Below are 20,540 nucleotides of genomic sequence, written 5' to 3' on the forward strand. Positions count from 1 at the left end.
CAAATCAAGAGACTTTGGCTTTGTGATACCCCTTGGAGAATGTAATATGGGAATCCTGTAGTCTCACTTGAGAAATCCAAATGTCAAGAGGCTGGCTGCCGCAGCCTGTGATGCAAAGCTGAGGGCTACAGTCTGGAAAGTGACTTTCTTCCAGAGTTTGCCAGAGCAAAGGAATAACAAGACTTTCACATGAATCTGATATAAGTCAAGTGCAAGAGAAAGCCAGGGTGGGGGTCATCTTAGGTCCTATCAAGGAAGGCCACATGGAAGAGCAAACAGACCTCAGCAGAGAGAAGGCAGAGACACTGCTGGATTCTCAGGAGAATGCAAACAGCCGAAATAGAGATGCATGTGGTCTAGACCAGGGACTGCAGGTGAGAGATCTTCAGTGAGAAGGTGGGCATCTCTGAAGTCTCCCAAAAGCATCCATGAGAGGAAGAAGTCATTTTAAACATCTGCCAAGTCCAAAGAGATTTGAAGCTGGTCACCACTATGATAACAGTCAAGTGAAGTCATCCTTCCTCCCCTAACCTCCTCTATGACTCCCTCATCCAGTCCTGGAGGCATCATGAACATGGCTAACAAGATGAGAGAAGAGTAGAAGTACTATGTGAATGAAGAAAGAGAGAAAGCACCAACCATACATCTTCCTTCCCCTACAGCTTCCAGCGTGCAACAGGCTGAGTCGAGAACTCTATCCTTCAAGGCAAGACTGTGGGGCTGCATATTTTAATTACTAAATTAGATACTTAAAGTATCTACAGGACTTTTTATTATATGGTAACAATCATAGATGCTAAGAGCCCAGCTGGGTTTTTATCCAGAGATAAGAGAAGAAGGAGGCCAATAGAATGTATTTTAACTGCGACCATGGGAGACAAAAATAAAATTGCTTTAGGACTGCATCTCACGAGTCATACTCCTTCAACATAATGGCACAAATAAATCTACACATATTTTCTGAGATCAGCAAAGTCATGTAAAAGATTTGACAGGAGTGCTAGAGCTGAAGAAATTATTTGTGAATCAAAATGGGAAGTGGTCAGCCACAGGCACAGAACAAGTGGTACTTAGAAGACCACTGGACTGTCCATCCCAGCCCTGAGGATTCGGGTCACCATGGACTGTGGCCTTGACCCCTTCAGTTTCCTGTGACATACTTGCAACATAGGTACAGGTTGATTCTTTAGGGTGTCACAGCTTCACGTTGCGTAATTAAATCCTATTGTTCTAATTGCACATGTACTAGGAGTGATGGAAATGGTCAACTGACTTTCAGCATCCACTCCCACCTCCTTCTACTGGGTATTCCTATACTGGAAAGATTTTTTTTAAATCTGCATTTCCAAGACTCCCTTGGAGATTGAGTGATTGAGTTCTCGGTGAGAAATAAGTTTCATCATTCAAAGGCACCTAGGTGAAATTTTGCAGGGAACAGTGAGGCAGGGGCTGTCTTCCTTTTGACAAGCAAGGGAGTAGAGATACCAGTAGGCTTTCATCAGACTTCACGTTTCAGCATCCAGGCAATTGTGGTGGTACCACAGGCAGACTCCTGAGCCCTAGATCACAGCTATAGCTTTGTACATTTGACCTCAATTATTTCAGGCTCAACCTCCTGATCTTTTGCTATCCAGATTACATCAAATGTAACAGCTCCCCCAATGGATCCCTTCTGCTAGGAATCATTCCTGAAGGCCCCACTTAGAGTCTGTCCTCCAAGCCATCTAGCTACTTTGGAAGCACCTGATTCCTCATCATAAATAAATCTCTTTCTTCTTCAAATATCCAAAGTTCCTGTGTCCAGCATTAAACCCTGAGTGATGCATGAAAACACCTTCTGATTGTAACTTTACTCATTTGGCATGGCCACAAAGAGAGAATGCTCAGTGTTCAGAGGACATGAGTAGCCACACCATTCCCCCACGTGGTAATATTTTTCAAGGAGGTCTGATATTGCACGCCAGACCCTTATGAAGTCCACTGGCATAAGTACATTGGAATTCATTCCTGAGTTTGATCAGTTCTGGGGCGTGGACCAAACTGTTTATGTAAGGCTAGATGAAGCCTGGGCATGGGTGAATTCACCAAGAAAAACAGCACCTTGTAAGGCCTTGGGGGAAAGAGACCACCTGGTTTTCTCTGGTGGCACCTCAACTTTGCACACACTTGAACATTCAAACACCCCAGAAGTCCTTCTGTGTCTCCATATGGCCACTCCTGGTGAGATCAGCCCTGCCAGGCTCTACTGCCCATGTAGCCGATCTGGACAACTCGTCTATGCCCTCCATGCCCAGTCCTCCTCCTGCTGCTCCCTCTTATGACAAAATCACCACACAGTGACGTTGCCTAGTCAGCTGCTCTTTAGAAAACACTGCCACTTTGGCTGGAAAAGTCCAGTGTCGAGGCATTTCCACCCAGGCAAAATGCACCCAAGAAACAAAGCAAGTTGTGCCTCCCTCAACCACAGCAGGGAGTCATGCATCAAAGTCAGTGTGTTGGCAGGGATGGCAACCTCAACAATTTTCTCTTAACCCTTCCTTTGTTCTCCGTTCCATTTGAGCTCCCTGAACAACAGGTGCTTTTGAAGACAGAAACTGTGTTCCCTTGTCCTTACATTCTACACTCCTAGCTCTGGAGTATACAGAAGTAGATGCTTAGTGATGGTTTGCTGGATGAACGACACTTCTAGTTGTTGCCTTTTTTCTTGCCCCTCTCCCCTTACACCATACATATCAGCCACAGAGGGGAGCTTTCATTCCATGCCTTCCCATACCCTCAGCCTTCACACATTTTTTTCCTCACTACATAACACACATCCACCTTCAAGTCACCATTTAGACCTCCACTTTCCAGGAAACTTTCCTGACTCCTTAGATTGGTTTCTCCCATTAGACATTCCCATAGCTCCCTGTACTTCATCCTCATGGTACCCATCACCCCTACATGTAACTACTTGTCCAGGTGTCTGCTTTCCCCCACTGAATGGCAAACTGCAAGGAGACAGTGGGCCACACATTCTGTAAACATCTGTAGAATGAAAGAATGAATGAATTTCTCTGTGAAACACATGCATTAAGAGTTAGGACCTTTCTCTGAAGAACTCTCAGCCAGAATCTCTAACCACAGAATATCGAAGGGAACCCAAATCTACAAGTTGGCCCTTCTAGAAGATAGCCCAGCTTCTCCCTCACCTGCCTCAGGTTTGTCACACTTAACTCACCCACTAGGACTCACTGGTCTCTTGAGGGTTGGTATTTATTTATTTTATATGCTATATTTACTACAACAATTTGCTTTTATCTTTTCTCTATTTTTCTTTCATTGTGCCATTTTTAGCCGATTTTAGTTCTTTTTATTATATTTCTCCCTGTTTTCCTTATTCCTATTCAAAAGAAAATTTCATTATAAGAAGGCATAGCTCTAAGCAGCTGATTTTTCCTAAACTGGAAACACCAGGTGTCACTCCCATCTTCTCCCATTCCTCCCCACCAGCTAGCACTACAGAGCAATTTCTTCTGTCCAAAGGAAGCCTTCTGGTCCTGTCCTGGGAGAGTCCCTAGACTGTAAAGACTTTTCACTAAGATGGTGAAGTGTTTCCCACCAAAAGTCACTGCGTCTAATCACAAAAGAAAGCAAAAGGCCAAGCTTCTCTGGCTCCAGAGAACAAATAAGTTCAGCCTCCAAATGCAACCTTATTGTGAGTGTAATTCATTTGTGTTTCCCCAGAGCCAGGCTCAGGAGCCTTCATCTACGAAGTGTCAGAAAATGTCGGAAAAGTGAATAAATTAACAATGATTGAATGAATGACCGAAAGAGTGAATGGATAGATGAATGAATGGGTGGGATGATGGTACACAGATGGACTAATGAACAAATGAATAAACAGGAGAAATGAATGAATACGTGAATGAACCAATGGGTAAATAAACAGACAGATGTATATGATGGTCAGAGGGATAAATGAGTGAGTGGGAGAGTGAATAAGTAAATTAGTGGCTGGGTGATTGAGTGAATAGATGAATGAATGAATAAATGAGTGGATTAATAAATAAGTTGTAGTGAGCCCTATAACTCAGGTATAAACCAGGCATGTTCCTGAGACTGGAAAATGAAACTTGATACTAAAAATACAATAAAGTAATTTAAAAAAAACACTGTGATAATACAGAGCTCATTGATCAGCGCCCCAAGATCAATATTCTTCTGGACAAATCTTCAGCGTGGCTTCTCAGCTCCACCCATTGACTGTCACTGTGGCTGTGGAAAAGACAGATTGAGAGACAGTGTGTGGGTGCTGAGAGGTTGTATGTGTGATCAGGACAGTGCTTCTTTTCTCTAGCTGTGCTTTAGAATCCTCTGGGGAGTTTTCAGAAAGTGATTGTGATTTACTTGGGTTCAAGGCAGAGGGCAGGGGGACGGGAGCAGAAAGGAGAGAGGCGTGGCTTCCTTTGTTTTTTATAAAGGCTCCCACAAAATCTAATGCACAGCCAGGGTTTGAGAATCGCTGGTTCCATGGTGAACAACATTCTGATGTGGGTACTTGGACACAATCATTTAGGTGCCAATGGCATCTTCATGTGACCAAACCAAAAAAATGGCCTTTCTTCTGTTCTTTTAATCCAGTAATGTGTGAAACTCACACACACATACACACACACACACACACACACGACTTATTTTATTGTCTACGCTACCCACACCCTTTGGAAGGGGCAGCCTCACCCCATGACTCCCCTTCCCTCGCTCCACACTCTTGGCTGATTTTACAGGGTAGACAGTTGGCGTAGGGGCAGAGTTCTGGGGTAGAGGTCAGATCAGGTAAAAGTCAGGAATGGGGAGAGACATGGGCAGAGAGGCTCAAAGATATCTAAAATACACAGTATTTTGACAATTAAAAAAATTTTTTTACCTAGCCACTATGATCCAGCAGCATCAAAATCATCAACATAAAATGTCTCTTCTGTCAAAATATCTCTCTTAGGAGGCAAGATGGCTGGTGAGCTTTTGCTATACAAGGAAACAGTAAGATCCCTGACAACCACCTGGCCAAAGGACAGGCAGGGAAATCAGGTGGAGAGCAAGCCAATCACTCGAAAAATAAGCATGGTGTTCTCAGCGTCTGGGAACCAGGGATCTGGGGAGGCACTTCTCTGCTTCAGTGAAGGGGCTTAAGCTTGGGCCACCAGACAGTTCCAACAGTGTGTGTATGGTCTGCTTCTTTTCTGTCCAGGTTGCCTTCATTTTTAAGAAGGTTCTTTTTGGAAGTTTGATCTATTGTCTTCACTGTGCCAAGAAGAGATGAAAGGAAAAGTTTGGAGGACAGTGAGAACAGAGAAAACCACTAGGTTTCTTGGGATGAAGAATAGGTAGGTATAGGGTGGAGTTAAGCACAGGGAATTACTCACCTATTCCCAGGTACTTGTTCCAGGGAAAGATAAAGGAAAGGGAGGGAAGGAATCTTGAAACTTGAAACTTGCAGGAGGTAAATTCTGGATCAATAAAAGGAAGTGCTCCTTCACACAGCAGGGAACGAATTTACAGAATTCATCAACCCAAGAGGAGATGCAGCTGAAAATATGAATAAGATCCCAAAACCTGCAGATATAAATTGGATTATTGAAAGAAAAATGATGACATTAAGTTGACATCTAGGAGAACAACCCTGTTCTCCCCTAATTTACTAGTGCCCTAGATTAAGACAAGATCCTGAACTGTAGGTACCAAGGAGATGACCTAGTGTGATCATCCAACAATCTCATGTTTGATTGCCTAGGAAACTAACTTTTCTTCCTTTTTGCTTCCTTCCTTGTAAGCACCAGTGACAGGTTCCATCTGTTAAACACCTTCTATTTCCCAGGCACTATTTCTTTACACCCACTGTCTAATTTAAATCAGGAATCCAAAACGCATTTATTGAGTACTTTTTTGTGTGCTCACCACTTTACAAGATTTTACAGGTAGTGGAGAATTAAAAGACTCTGTCCAGGTGTTTGAGAAGGCTATGATACATTTGAGAAGACAGAAAAAAAGTGCATAATTTATTAAACAACTGACAGGTATAGGAAACCACTAGAGTTGATTGATAAATACAGGAAATCACTGCATGTTTGAGGCATGTCAGATAAGAACTAGTGGGGGCTGAGGACTTAGCAAACGTGTTTATAGCGGGTGATTAAGAGTAGCATCCTGGCTCCAGACTATGTGATTTCAAGTCCCAGCTCTTCCATTTCGAAGCTATGGAATTTGGGTAAGTTACTCAATCTCTCTGAACCTCAGTTTCTTTATCTGTAAAATGTGTATGCTAAGAATACCTTCCTCTTGAGGTTGTTGAAGGATTAAATGAATCAATGCATGCAAAACATTCTCCTACTGACCCTGCCTTTGGTCAAACCTTTCTAGAAGCCAGACATAGGAGAACCCACTGATATGGACCATCTAGGTCTGCCCACCAGGGCAGACACCAGAGTGGAGAAGGGACCTGGAGGAACAGAATGGAGATGCTGGGCACACCATCCAACCTAAAGCACATTCCTGCTGTCATCCTCACAGAACCTTATTCCTTTATTTAATTGCAGTTAGAACAATTATTATTTAATAGAAATTGATTTAAAACAATGCTTGAAACATAGTAAGTGTTCAATAAGCATTAGTTATCAGTATTATTATCTGTTGTAAGGGCCAGCACGAGGAGAGAGGTGACCCGGGGGGCAGGCCAACCACTTCCTCTGCTGTGTGCTGTGTGGTCGGGATGAAATTCAGAAAATCTCGTCTCATGCTGTCTCTCCCAAGGGCTGCGCTCTAGACACACTGCCCTTCTCTCTGTTCCTTGAACACAACAGTGAGCTCTTTCCACCTCAGAGTTTTCACACGCGACTTCCTCCTGCCTGGAGTGTCTCTCCTCCCCCGTTCTTCACATGGCTGGCTCCCGCTCATCCCGAAAGTCTAGCTTAAATGTCACTTCCTCAGAGAGGCTTTCTATTGCCATCTGTATCCATCAGGGTCCTGGCAGGAAACAATGGCACATTCACATTAGGATAATTCAAGGAGGTTTCTAAAAGGACTATGCATGAAGGCAAGAAGCGAGACAAAGGGGTACCACCAGGGAGAGGACAGAACCACCCCTAGCCCAGAAGCAAGAAGGAGGAGGACGAAGAATGTGGCCAGCCCAGGGTAACCAGCCAGGGAGAAAGCTAGGGGAATAAATATCCCAACCTCACTCTCCTCTCACCCTCTAATCTCTGGCTGACCACCTGCTTTGGCTGAACACTATTAGAAGTCAGACATAAGAGAACTCACTGATGTGGACCCACCAGGGCAGAGACCAGAGTGGAGGAAGGACCTGGAGGAGCAGAATGGAGGTGCCAGATGCACCTTCAAACCTAAAGCACATCCCCTCTCAGAACCTTACTCTTTTCTTTAATTTCAGTTAGAACAACTTCTATTTATTTAATAGAAATGTATTTATTTTATTTAAGAGCCATCTCTCACAATGCCATGAGCACTGAAACCATCTTGGCTTTGCTTACCACCAGGTACCCAGTACCTAGCACAGCACTGGGGACATAGCAGATAATTGGTAAATGTTTGAGACAAATGAGTAGATGAATAAGGTTGCCACTACAGAAGAAGTGATAGCCAAAGGTCCAAACTGTATTGTTCCAAAGATATCCAGCCATCTCAAGCTTGGCCCAGACCAGTAGTCAAGTATATCAGAATGCAAGAGACCCAATCTATGTGGACATGTGTCCCCTCTATGCAGAGACTTTACCTGGAGTGACAGGATCCTGGTTGGTGGTCACTTGTCCATTGTGAGCAGGACCTGAGTCAATAGCTGAGAATTAGAGACAGATCCAACCCTCAGGAGAGGACCTAGCAAGAACCACACAAGGCGGTAGGGCCTCAGCTGGAGCTCAAGCCCAGGCAGGATCCCGGTTGCCTGGGGAAAAAAATGAAGCAGACTTTGTCATGGAGTCTCATAAACCAACCTCCCTCCATTCTCCACACTGCAGCCAGTGTGATTTTTCTAAATTATAAATCTAATCATGTCATTTCCCCACTGAAACTCCCACTCACTTTCTCATTTGTTCCATGCCTGTGATGTGCAAGTCAAAACTCTTTCACATGGCTTGTAAGTCCCTGCATTTCCTCGCCCCTGCCTGCCTCTCCCGCCTCATCTCACCTTCACCTCCAACAGGCACCCATGCATACACTTGCACGGTGCATGTGCACACGCACCACCCCACCCAACTTTCTACCATGCCATTCCCTCTCTCACCTCTGTGTCTTTTCACACAATTTCCTCAACTAAAACACTTTTCACCAGCAATTCTAATCCACCTGGCTAACATTTTTCTTATTCTTTGGGTCTCAGCTTAGACTTGCTTCCTTTGGATTACTTCCAAGGACCTTCTAAGGCGGGGTTGCAGAGCTTCTCCTTAGGGTTTTCAGGTTGTCTCAGTACCTTGTGCTTCCCTCATCAGAACACTGGCCCCTCTGTGTTATTTACCTATCTGAGTGTCTGTCTCCCTACTGGACAATGACTTCGTGAAGGTGGGGCAGAGTCTGCCTTGTCCTCCGTTGTATACCCAACACCTAGCACAGTTCCTGGCACATAATAAGTGTTCAAAATATGGCTGAATGACTGAGTGGATGGATGGATAGTGGGTGGATGGGTGGTCCATGACTGATGTTAAGAGAAAGCATTGATTCAGAGCAGTTCAATGAAGGCTCACCAATATGTACTGGACCAAAGAGAATCACAAAGTTCTAGTCATTCCAGAACCACCCATGGGGTCAGACATGCTGAAGGGACCCCTGCCCTGATTCGAGCTTCCAGGGGAGGCTTTATTGCCTGTGAGTGAGCACGGTCAGGGAGGCCCAGGTTAATGTTACACAGGAAAGACTTCCTGAGAGAAGTGAACACTGGGATTCAACAGAAGTGATGTGCAGGAGAAATAATACTGTCAAGAATATGTTATTGAATACTTATTTTATGTCAGGGTCTGAGCCAAGAGCTTATATATTTTATTTCATGTAAATGACAGAGGCAGAATGTAAACTCAAAGAGTCTGATTCCAGGACTACACACCTAATGAATATACTACAAAGTCTCTCAAAGCTTGGATGGAGATGAAACAGGAAGGTGCCCCAAGCACAGACACCCAACAAAGACAATGATGGAAATAAGCAGGTCCTGGACAGGATTTGGCACACTGTCAGCTCCAGCAGATGTCGGGAAGCAGAGAGCCGAAGACAAAGAGTGAAGGATGAGGCTGAACATCAGGCTAAAGACCTTAGGGTTGGACCCATTGGCAGTAGGATGTGTGTTGGAATCGTGATTACCTGGAGCCTGAGAGAGAGCTTCCCATGGCTGATGTACAGGATGGGTGACAAAGGAAGAAAAGACAGAAGATCAGCTGTGAGGCTCCAGGGTGACTCATGTGACAGGTGACAAGTAACTGAACTTGGAAGGAGGCCCGGGAATAAAGGAGCCATGGCAGAGGAACACAGTGTAAGATATGAGGAAGTGAGAGGCAGTGGGGAGCCCCCATTCAGCCCTATCATTCTGTAGGGCAAACTATAGTATTGACTCAGTTCTAGTTCCTGCCCCAGACCCAAAAGCTGCTTCTGTTTCCAACTGTCAACACAAGCAGAACGAAAGTCACCCACATTTGTTAATTGCCTTTCTGCTGCATGGAGGGGCCCAGGGATCCCAAAGTCATTAAGCCAGGGATGGTTTTAGAGTCTCTAACCTCCATTCTCTCCATGATACTGAGGAAGATGTTTGATTTAATTGGCCTGATTTAAAAAAAAAAAAAATTCTTGTGATGATGGAAATAGACTACTAGCTGAGAGACCTTGGTGATGAGTAAAAGTTTAGTGCCTGAAGAGCTTCAACAGTCCACCACTCTGAACCTGACTTCCTCCAGCTGGCTAACTCTTCTCCCAAGTGTGTCTCCTTGACCAAGCAGAGACCGCCCACCTAGGGGCTGTCACTTGGAGTAAGAGGTGAAAAGCGAGCTGGATGGAGGCTCATGGGAATCTTGCCCGCTCTAATCTGTCTCCCATCTAGCACCCAGCATGTGCATTCTAAAACACACACTCATTGATTCATTATACACCTTAAAACCTGCAAGAGATTCTCAAGATCCTAGAGATGAATTCCAAATCTTTAACATGGCTTCAAGGCCCTTTGGGATCAAGCCCTAGGCTACCTCTCTAGCCTCATATAAGCTTATACTCTGTGTTTTCTGGCTGTGAATGGCTTCCAAGTGCCTCGGGGGCACCTTCTTGCCCCTCATTGCAGCTGGGGGAGGAGGCCACAAGTGTGCCAGGCATCCCATCAATGCAGGCCGTTGGAGCAGTAGCAAATTGCAATGACCTCGTATTTAACTTTGGGAACCTATATTGATTTCCTGGGGCTGCTGTAACACATACGCCACTTTGTGGCTTAAAACAACAGAAATTTATTTTTGCCCAGTTCTAGAGGCCAGAAATCTGAGATTGAGCTGTCAGCAGGGCTATGCTCCCTTCAAATACCCTAGCGGAGAGTACTTCCTCCCCCTTTCCAGCTTCCAGTGACTGTTAGCATTCTTTGGGTTGTGGCTGCATCACTCCAATCTCTGCCTCCATCTTCATGTGGCCTTTTCCTCTTCTCTGCCAGCATTCTCCTCTTTTGTCTCTTATAGAGTCACTTATCATTGGACTTACGGCCCACCCAGATAATCTAAGATGATCTCATCTTGAGATCCTTAACTTAGTTACATCTGCAAAGACACTTTTTCCAAATAAAGTCACATTCACATGTTCCAGGTTAGGATGTGAAGGTATCTTTTTGGGACCTGACCAAAGAAGGGTGAGTTGGAGGTAACTCTTGGAAGGAACAACTCTTTGGAAATAAAAGTAGCAGATGAGGAATGGCAGTGTGGCCCAGGGAGGTGTCAGGAAGGGCAAAGGTGCCCATCAATTTGCTCTTTAAGCTGTACCCCAGTTTTGCAATGAAGCCCTGACCCCCAAGGAAACTCAGAAGGGACCAGAGCCAGAGGTATACTTCTGCTCCCGCTTCCTCCCTCTGGAATTGGGATATTGCACATCAGCACCCCTTGACCTCAATGCTCTAAGACCCATATCCTTAAGTCTATTTTATGAGCTTAAGGAAAGCAGCGGATAGAGGGGAAAGACCATACACTTTGGAGTCAGAAGACTGGGTTTGCATCCTGGCTCTGCCACTTTCTAGTTGCCTCAGTTTCCTTCACTATAAAGAGGTAATGCTATTTTTCTCTCAGGGCTGTTCGGGTAAATGAAATATAAGCACTGTGCCTGGCCCGTAACAGGGGTTTTAGACATGCTCTGCCTCTCCTGGCCACCTTCAAAGGTCACCCACTCCTTCTGTGGATATCCAGGAAGGATAGCCCCACACCTCCCCAATTCTACAGGCATCCAATCCGAGAGGGAGTTTGAAAAAGACAGATAATCATGGGAAGAGGGGAGCTCTAATGGACTCTCTACTTACGCTGCACAAACAAGCTCAGGCAGAAACTCCTCCTCCTTTGTTCTTTAGGACCCAGCAATGCTTCAGCCCCTGCCACCCTGCATTAAGCAATCTTTCAACTCTCTGTCCTTCTTTATCTAATAAATGGGGCCACTGGGTGAAAGCTGGCACTCCCGTGGCACCTTAGCATGCCTTCCACTTTTCTCCTAGTTGTTATGTAGGATATGCTATCATTCACCTAATCTATTGTTGTTGGACCAAGACGGGGCTGTTTAAGTCACACTCTTGTTGTTGAAAAGTCTAGCAAAGCTCATATCCTTTGAGTATGACAGAAGCCAAATATTCCAAGATTCTATAAGATATTTGTCAGCAAAGAGACAGAGGGGACCAGTGAGAAAAAGTATCACCAAATTGGAGATGAAAGTCCTCTGATATCCCACCACCACAACCCCTTTCCTGCCCCCATTTGTCACTCTGTACTGGGAAATATCACAGTATGAGGAGGTGGCTGATGTTAGGAGAGATTGTGCAATACTTGGCAGTGGTTGTAAAATATTTCCTGGGGGAAGAATTTCTTGCATCCTGTGTAAGTCTGGGGAAGAATCATTCCCCTTTAGACTCGAGGCTTCACATTGCTTGTCTCCATGTGACTGGCTCTTTTGCCCCACCGGGATAATAACATTTTCCAACTTACTGCAAGCTAGAGGGTCATTGTCATCTTTAAGCTACCCCAGGGTCCCAGGGGCCACAGTGACTGAAGGGTGTCCTAGTCCAGGTACACCTTTATTGAAGGAAACTCTAGTCTGGGCCAGTAGTTCTCAACTGTGGGCACTTTTGCTCCCCAACCCCTACCCTGGGGACATTTGGTAATGTTTGGAGACATTTTTAGTTGTTGCTATTAGGCAGGGGTTGCTACTGGCATCTAGTGGGTAGATGCTAGGGATGCTGCAAAGCATCCTATAATGCACAGAACAGCTCCCACAACAAAGAATTATCCAGCCCCAAATGTCCATAGGTTGAGAGTTTAAGAAGCCCTGAACTGGACCCTTCATACACAATGTGGAAACACCTCTTTGAGTTGCACTAAACTCCCTCCAGCAGCATGGGTCATGCCCTGGCATTGCACACTTGCTAGGTGAGCTGGTTTTCCCTCTAGCAACGGGCTCACCCAACTCTCTGCCTGCAACCCCACCCCCTCAGGAAGAGCATTCTTGTGGCTAAGATGAAAGACTCATGCCGCAGGCCCCTATGCCAACTCGCCACTTGATTGCTTTTAATTAATTCTGCTTGATTACAGCACATGGGAGTCACATCGGAGAGATAAGACAGGCTCTTTATATTCTGTCTTCATTAAAAACTTTGGATCTGGAAGTTTTTTCAAAGAGCTATGTGTCTCCTTTACTTCTGTGTCATTTTTAATTGAGGAGGGCACAGGGAGATGTGCTGAGCTGTGCTGAATGGAGACTTTGCAAATGCAAGATGGGATGTCTGAGGCCCCTTCTGGGGGAAAAGGCATCTAGACTGACTCCCAGTAATCCAAAGGAGATAGTCAGGACACAGTCAGTCCACTGTGTCCGAAAGAGAGGTATAGGGAGAGGAAGGGAACCACCAGCATCTCTTTTAGTCCGTTACCAATGGTGCAGTAGCCCAGATCTATAGAACAACATGGTGCAGATTCTTTGCCAGGTATGGATTCTAGGGGATGAGCTAGAAGATTGTTCCATGGTAATAAGAGGAGAGAGAAAGGGAGGATGGATCACCACTAATTATCAGTAGCCTTCTTCTCTAGCTAGAGGACCATACCCTCCTTGGGGACACCTTGCCCAACTTCTCTATGCAGATTTGATCACCCCTGCCTCTCTACCCCTACAGTGCATGGTTCATCTTTCCAGCAAAGCATCATGTTTTATTAGTTATCTATTGCTGTGTAACAAATCACCCCAAAACTTAGCGTCTTAACACAACAAATATTTATTATCTCACAGTTTCTATGTGTCAGGAATTCAGGTGTAGCTTAGCTCAGAGCATCTGGCTCAAAGTCCCTCATGATGCTGTAATCAAGGAGGGTAGGATCCACTTTCAAGCTCATTCACATGGCTGTTGGCGGGCCTCATGTCCTCACTATCACCTGGAGATATCAGTTTCTTGCCATATGGGCCTCTCCACATAAGAACTCACAATATGGTCACAGGCTTCCCACAAAACAAATAAGCCAGCGAGTAAGAGGGCAGCCCAGAACAGAAACCAGAGGGTCTTTTTGTAACCTAATCTTGGAGGAGACATCTCACCACTTTCACAGTATTCTATTTATTAGAAATGATTTGCTAGGTCCAGTTCTCATGCAAGGGAAGGAAAACACACCAAGGCATGAATGCCAGGAGGTGGGGGCTACTGGAGACTATCTTGGCGGCAGCCTACCATACCTGTTGCATTGTAATAATCTGCCTCTTCTTCTAGAAAAGTCATTCCTTGAACTTGAGACCCCTGTTTATTTACCTCTTAACCTCTAACACCTGCCCCAGGGTCTGGGACATGCTGGGCACTCAAGAGGTGTTTGGTAGAATGAACAAACACATAAATGCATGCACATATGTATGAATGAATGAATGAATGAATGAATGAATGAATGAATGCATGGGTCAATTAAGTAACCATTTCTTAAACCTTACTTAGACTTGTCAAACCAGTCTTCAACAAAGAAAATGTGTTTGTCTCCAGAACTGCTGTGTCAGGAGCAAATATACCCAGATCATCTAAAAATTCAATTAGGTTATTTAGACATAAAACAGCATGCAATCATATTTTATTCCATTTAACATGGGCCCATTACTATCCTCTCCTATTATAGTTTGGTCTGAGTCCACTTTCAAATGTTTTCTCTTTAGGGATTAATGACTGATAGTAAATCAATAATGCTGAAAAAATAAAGCTTTTCATTATTTTAAATGGCTTTCAGGTGACACTAAACAGTACAGTGATGATCAGGAGTGAAGTAGTTGTGTCTAAACTTACTTAAATTTCATGCAAGATCAATCAAAAGAGTAGCCTGGAACTCAGTAGCAGAGGTTTAAGAGAAACTAGGAAATCCTCGAGCCTGAGGACCCAGCACACAAGCTGGGATGAGTCAAAGGCTGGAAGGTGAGCCCAGCTGAAGCAGACTGAAATAAATCAATCCATGTCAGTGTTGCCCCAGGATCAAGACACGCGTTAACAAGTAGTCAACAAATGAACAGTTGTTCAAGCAAGTTCAGTCACAAGAAAGTTTAGGAGACAATAGGTGTTTCTGCAGGTGAGTGAAACAGGCAGATGCAAAGAACAGGGTAGGGAGTAAGGAAGCATAAGGTCCCAGGGCCCTGGGCTCAGAGACGGAGCATCTCAAACACATAAAAATGGTCTGAGCCAAGTAAGATCCCGATACTAGGAGGACTAAAGTACAAGGACAGGGCATAAGGTGGGGAGGGAGGGACTGAAAAATTAGCCCCAGATATCAGGGGCACAAAGTTAGGACTTGGTTTCAGGATTAAGCAGAAAGCTTACATTCAAGATTAGACTGAGTCCTTGAGGTACTGGATCTTAAAAAGAGGCTCCTTAAATTTCCCTTTCCCCAGAACTGAATTGGGCTCAGAGCCTGGAGATGGCTGGAATGGGGACACTGGGTTCTAGGGAAAGAGCAAGGAAACTGTACCTTCCTATGCATCCTGCCCTGACTCCTGAAGGAGAGGTGCGCTCAAGTTCAGGGTCAGCATATTAGACCACAGTCTCACTGAATAGGATTCCAAAGGGGTCCAGTAAACATCGGTGTGGTCATTTTATGGATGTTCTCTCTTCTCCCATGACATTAGGTAAGAGAGCTCAAAGGAACTTTCTGGGAGAAAAAAATCTTGGTGGTTGATCTAAGCCAGCCCAGCTCTAAGCATCGAGGTAAAACCTCTTGGCCCTTCTTCTGGTTCTATTAACAAACATTGAAGCTTTGGACTAATCTGTTCTCCCACTGAAATGGTACGGGTTGAGACTTGGTTCCAAGCTTTTAGGGTGAAAGAATATGAAACAGATCAAAACATTTTAGGCCATGGATGACCACACAGGTAAGGCAAAAATGGCCCCTCATAACCAAGGTTGCTGATTCATGCACCACATTGGGTTCTGTGTATAGAATACCCTCAGGTTGTCTTGGGTTCCTAGCCTACAACCATGACACAATCATATCTCAGCTATACCCCAATATTACTTCCAGGAGTCAGTGAGACCAAACCTGCACACCCAGGAATCAAGCCGGGAGAGGAGGGCTCTGGGGTACAGAGTCAACCGGGCCATTGCAGTTTCAATGGAGAGACTTGCACAGGCAGTTTATGGAGAAGACCAATGGTATAGAAACCAGCATGACCATAATTTTCTGTAGATAAAGGGTGAGACTTTTAGAAGATGGGAGAAACCACATATTGAATTCATCCTAAGGGAACTACTTCCAAGGAGTTAATTAGGATAAATCGTTCAGTGTGGGTTATTTCTTTATTTATTTAACAACCCTTTATTGATGCCTGCCTGCAATGTGGCAGGCACTGTGGGGAATACAAACATGCCGAAGGTATGGTCTCTGGTCTCAAAGGAGCTTGTAATCTGGGGGGTGAGACAGATGCCTACAGAGTGAACACAAGAGAGGAAAGAAGTAGGGGAAGGGTTGAGCACGCAACGAATCAGCCTCCAGGTTCCAACTAGAACCCTTAGGCTCAGATGTCAGGCACCGATTTAGAATTCCAATGCAGTGGCAGAGTTGGAAAAGCCCTCCCAGGTCTGGGGGTAAAGGAGCATCCTTATGGACAGCTGGAAGGCAAAGTGACCCGTGGTTCCAATCTAAATCTGAGCATTCCTGGTAGTTATTCTAAGTCGTGTTGGCTGGTTGTGTGTGCTGTGGCTAAGCCTCACGTTAAACAAGAGGTGCTGGCTGTGGGTGAGCTGAATTATTGGACTGTCTCAAAAACTGAATATGAGGTAGGCATGCAGGAATGGGGAGCAAGGAAAATGATATTTGACACCCATTCAAAAATATTTCTTGTTTTGCAAGATGAAAGAGCATTCTGGAAATCGGAGGGTGGTGTTGGTTGCACAAAAATGAATGTATTTAATACCAGTGAGCCATACACTTAATATGATACATTTCGTCGTTCTGTGTATTTTACTACAATTTTTAAAAGTTGAAAAAAAAATCTGTTTTTTGTTTGTTTGTTTGTTTGTTTGTTTTTGAGACAGATTCTCTCTTTATTGTGCAGGCTGGTGTGCAGTGGCACAATCTAGGCTCACTGCAACCTCAGCCTCCCAAGTAGCCAGGACTACAGGCGTGTGCCAGCATCCCCGGCTAATTTTTGTATTTTGAATAGAGATGGCCAGACTGGTCTCCAACTCCTGGCATCAAGTTATCTGCCCACCTCGGCCTCCTAAAGTGCTAGGGTTTACAGGCATGAACCCCCGTACTCAGTCTGAAAAAAATTTCTTGAATTAACTAACGTACCAAGCATTACGTTATGTGCTAGCCCAGACAAAAATGTGAATAAGACAGAATATTTGCCCATCAGATGCTCACAGTTTGAGAGGGAAAGGCAAGAAATAAGTAAATTTCAGCTCAGACATCACCTCTCCCAGAAAGCCTTCCCTGATCCTCTCAGCTTGAGTTAGGGCTGCTTCAAGTTCCTCCTTAACAGTCTGTGCTTGTTGTTTCATAATTATCTTCATTTATTCAACAAACATTTATTAAGCCAGGCATTAGGGATATAAAACCAAATGAGGCTTTCAGTGTGAAGGAGGAAACAAATATACAGATGAACGGGTGCAAAAGAAAAAAAAAATCATGACTGGGCAGTGGCTCACACCTGTAATCCCAGCACTTTGGGAGGCCAAGGCAAGCAGATCACTTGAGGTCAGGAGTTCAAGACCAACCTGACCAACCTGGCAAAACCATGTCTCTACTAAAAATACAAAAATTAGCCAGGCGTGGTGGTGCATGCCTGTAGTCCCAGTTACTCAGGAGACTGAGGCAGAAGAATTGCTTGAACCCAGAAGGCAGAGATTGCAGTGAGCCAAGACCACGTCACTGCACCCCAGCCTGGGCAACAGAGTGAGATTCCGTCTAATAAAAAAAAATTATTTTTTTAATCACTACTGCAACTCTCTGACCCCAAGGCTGAGCTTCTGAAGGTTGGGTCCAGTAAATGCTTGCAGAATAGATGAATGAAAGGGTGGATGTATATGAATAAGTGAGTGCTGTGGTATAGAGGAATGAGTTACAAACTACATGACCGTGCATTTGAACAGGGGCCGTTTAAACTGCATTTCAAAAGTAAAATAGGAGTCTGCAGGGAGAAAGGAAAGGTACCTCAGACAAGCGCATGGCTGTGGGAAGAAGCCTGCAGGTGGGTGAGCTATGGAGAGTTTGGTACTGGGGAATCTGGCAAAGAAGCAGAGGGAACCAGGTCTGGAAGGGCCACGTGGGTTCTAATGAGTCTTCAGTTTGCTGTGATGATAATTAAAAGCTACAAAAGGTTTATAAGCTGAAAAATGTGGCTTTTTTTTGAGACAGAGTCTCACTCTATCACCCAGACTGGAGTGCAGTGGCACAATCTCAGCTCACTGCAAACTTCACCTCCCGGGTTCAAGTGATTCTGCTGCCTCAGCCTCCTGAGTAGCGGGACTACAGGTGCCCGCCACCACACCCAGCTAATTTTTGTATTTTTAGTAGAGACAGGGTTTCACCATATTGGTCAGGCTGGTCTTGAATTCCCGACCTCGTGATCCGCCCGCCTCAGTCTTCCAAAGTGCTGGGATTACAGGTATGAGCCACCGCGCCCGGCCCTAACTTTTTATTTCAGCTTGCTCACTCTGCCACGGGTTGGAGGAAGTGCAACTGAGTCTATGGAGGATGGTCCAAAGGGCCAGGTAAGAGATGATCTTTACTTATGTGGTAGAAACAGAGAGAGAATGGTACTGAAATTAAGAAATACTTATGGCAGACAGGATTTGGCAACAAATTGGCCTGGAAGGTGCGTTCATTTATTCAACAAATATTTGCGGAACCTTGACTGTGTACGAGGCACCATTCTAGACACTGAACAAGAGAGCCAATGTCTCCACGCCCATGAAACTTACACTGGGGGAGGGTGGAGGTTACATAAATAAACAAGCAAACAAAAAGAAACATGATAAGAATATGCCATGCCATGAACTTGGGCAAGTTGTTTAATTTTTCTGTGGCTCAGTTTCCTCATCTGTTAAATGGGGACATTAGTAGAACCCCCCTCATAGGGTGGTTGTAAGGATTTAATGAGTTAATATATGTTCAGGGCTTAGAACAATGCGTGTCCCATAGTAAGCACTGTGTAAGTATTAGCTATTATAACAAGAAAAACAACACAGGAAAATGCATGGAAGGACTTCCATCCTAGAGCTAGGGAAAGGTGACTTTGGTTAGCAGGGGAAGGAAAGGTTCTCTGGGTTGCTTACTCTTGAGCTGGAACTAGAAAATGGACAGAAGAGCCAAAAATGCACAGTTCTAGGAAAAAGTGTTCCAGACAAGAGAAAGACCCCAAGGCTGGAATTAGGAGCATCCAAAAAACAGAGTCAGCATGGCCAGAGTGCAGTGAACAAAGATAGGGCTGAGAAATGAAACCAGAGGCTGGCCAAGGATAGATCCTGAGGGGCCTGCTGCAATAGTGGTGGGAAGGAAGCTATTGGAGGGCTTTACATAAAACAGTGATCTCCTTTGATTTCCACCTTTAAAACATCACTCGAGAGGCTTATAGTACGATGCAAACTATGGCTACAATTTCCTCCAATTCCTGTGAGCTCGCCCCCTTGCCATGTGGTACGGCTGCTCCCCCATCAAGAGGAGTCTATTTCTCCATCCACCTGGTTCTGAGTTGGCCTTAGGAAATTACTTTGATCAAGAGAAGGCAACGGAAGTTATTTGGGGAGCTCCAAAGCCAGATCTCAAGTACAATACTGCACAGCTTCCACTCTTAGCCTCTTGCTGCCATGTGTATTAATCATATTTTTCACTTTGTTTTATAATGGTTTGACATCCTGGGGAGAGTTGCTGACTGGGGAGAGACTACCCCTCTCTAGCTAATTCCTAGAGACAGCGAACAGCTTGTCGGTGAGCATGCCTCTCGTACACAGACCAACCAAAACACATGCACGCCCCCAGCCACCTCCTTCCTCCAACTCTCACACACCAGACAATTCCCTGCCTTCAATCAACCTAGGACCAAGTACCAGACAGCAAGCAGCAGCCCTAATGCCCCAAAGCCCACTGAAATTATTCATACTAGCCAATTCTAAACCATTTGCCCTCCCCTGCCTTGCCTTCCTGCAGAAACCCAATAGAGGGCATGGCTTCCGCTCCCTCCTTTCTGCCTCCTGACCACCACTGATGCTTCCCCCTGTGGCCCCACACAGCATGCTATTCCATGCCTCTTATTTCTAGGGAAACTGGGAGTAACATTCAACTTTTCTTGCAGTGGCACTGACTCACGTCATCACCTAGTCGCCTTTATAACGTAAGACCCAAGCACAAATTGCCCTTTGAAGGAACTCAGGCTAGCCCACTGGAAGATGGGACCACAAAAAGCAGAGACACATCATCCCAGCTGAAGGTCCCTGGACCACCCAGCCCCAGTTGATTTGTCACTGACTGCAGCTCAATGAGTGACCCCCAGAGACACTCACAGAAAACCCACTGTGTGTCCAGGGCTCTGGGGTGGTCCTAGGTGACCAGCTTCCCCAGGGGTGACTTCTCCCTTTCAATCCAATTCACGTCAAAGATGAGTCTTAGGCCGGGCACAGTGGCTCACGCCTATAATCCCAGCACTGTGGGAGGACAAGGCGGGCAGATCACTTGAGGTCAGGAGTTTGTGACTAGCCTGGCCAACATAGTGAAACCCCATCTCTACTGAAAAACACAAAAATTAGCCAGGAGTGGTGATACATGCCTGTAATTCCAGCTACTCGGGAGGCTGAGGCAGGAGAATTGCTTGAACCCAGGAGGCGGAGGTTGCAGTGA

General features: G+C 45.1%; 1 long non-coding RNA gene across 1 annotated transcript; it reads right to left on the reverse strand.

The window, feature by feature from the left end:
- Positions 1-394: 394 nt before the first annotated feature.
- LOC110743418 lies at positions 395-9,054 on the reverse strand. The gene is made up of 2 exons (XR_002522412.2): positions 7,769-9,054; positions 395-5,595 (listed from the first exon to the last, which is right to left on the reverse strand). It is a non-coding gene; the product is annotated as an uncharacterized LOC110743418 (long non-coding RNA).
- Between the last annotated feature and the right edge of the window lie 11,486 nt (positions 9,055-20,540).

The sequence above is a fragment of the Papio anubis genome, chromosome 1, assembly GCF_008728515.1.
Source record: "Papio anubis isolate 15944 chromosome 1, Panubis1.0, whole genome shotgun sequence".
Lineage (NCBI taxonomy): Eukaryota > Metazoa > Chordata > Mammalia > Primates > Cercopithecidae > Papio > Papio anubis.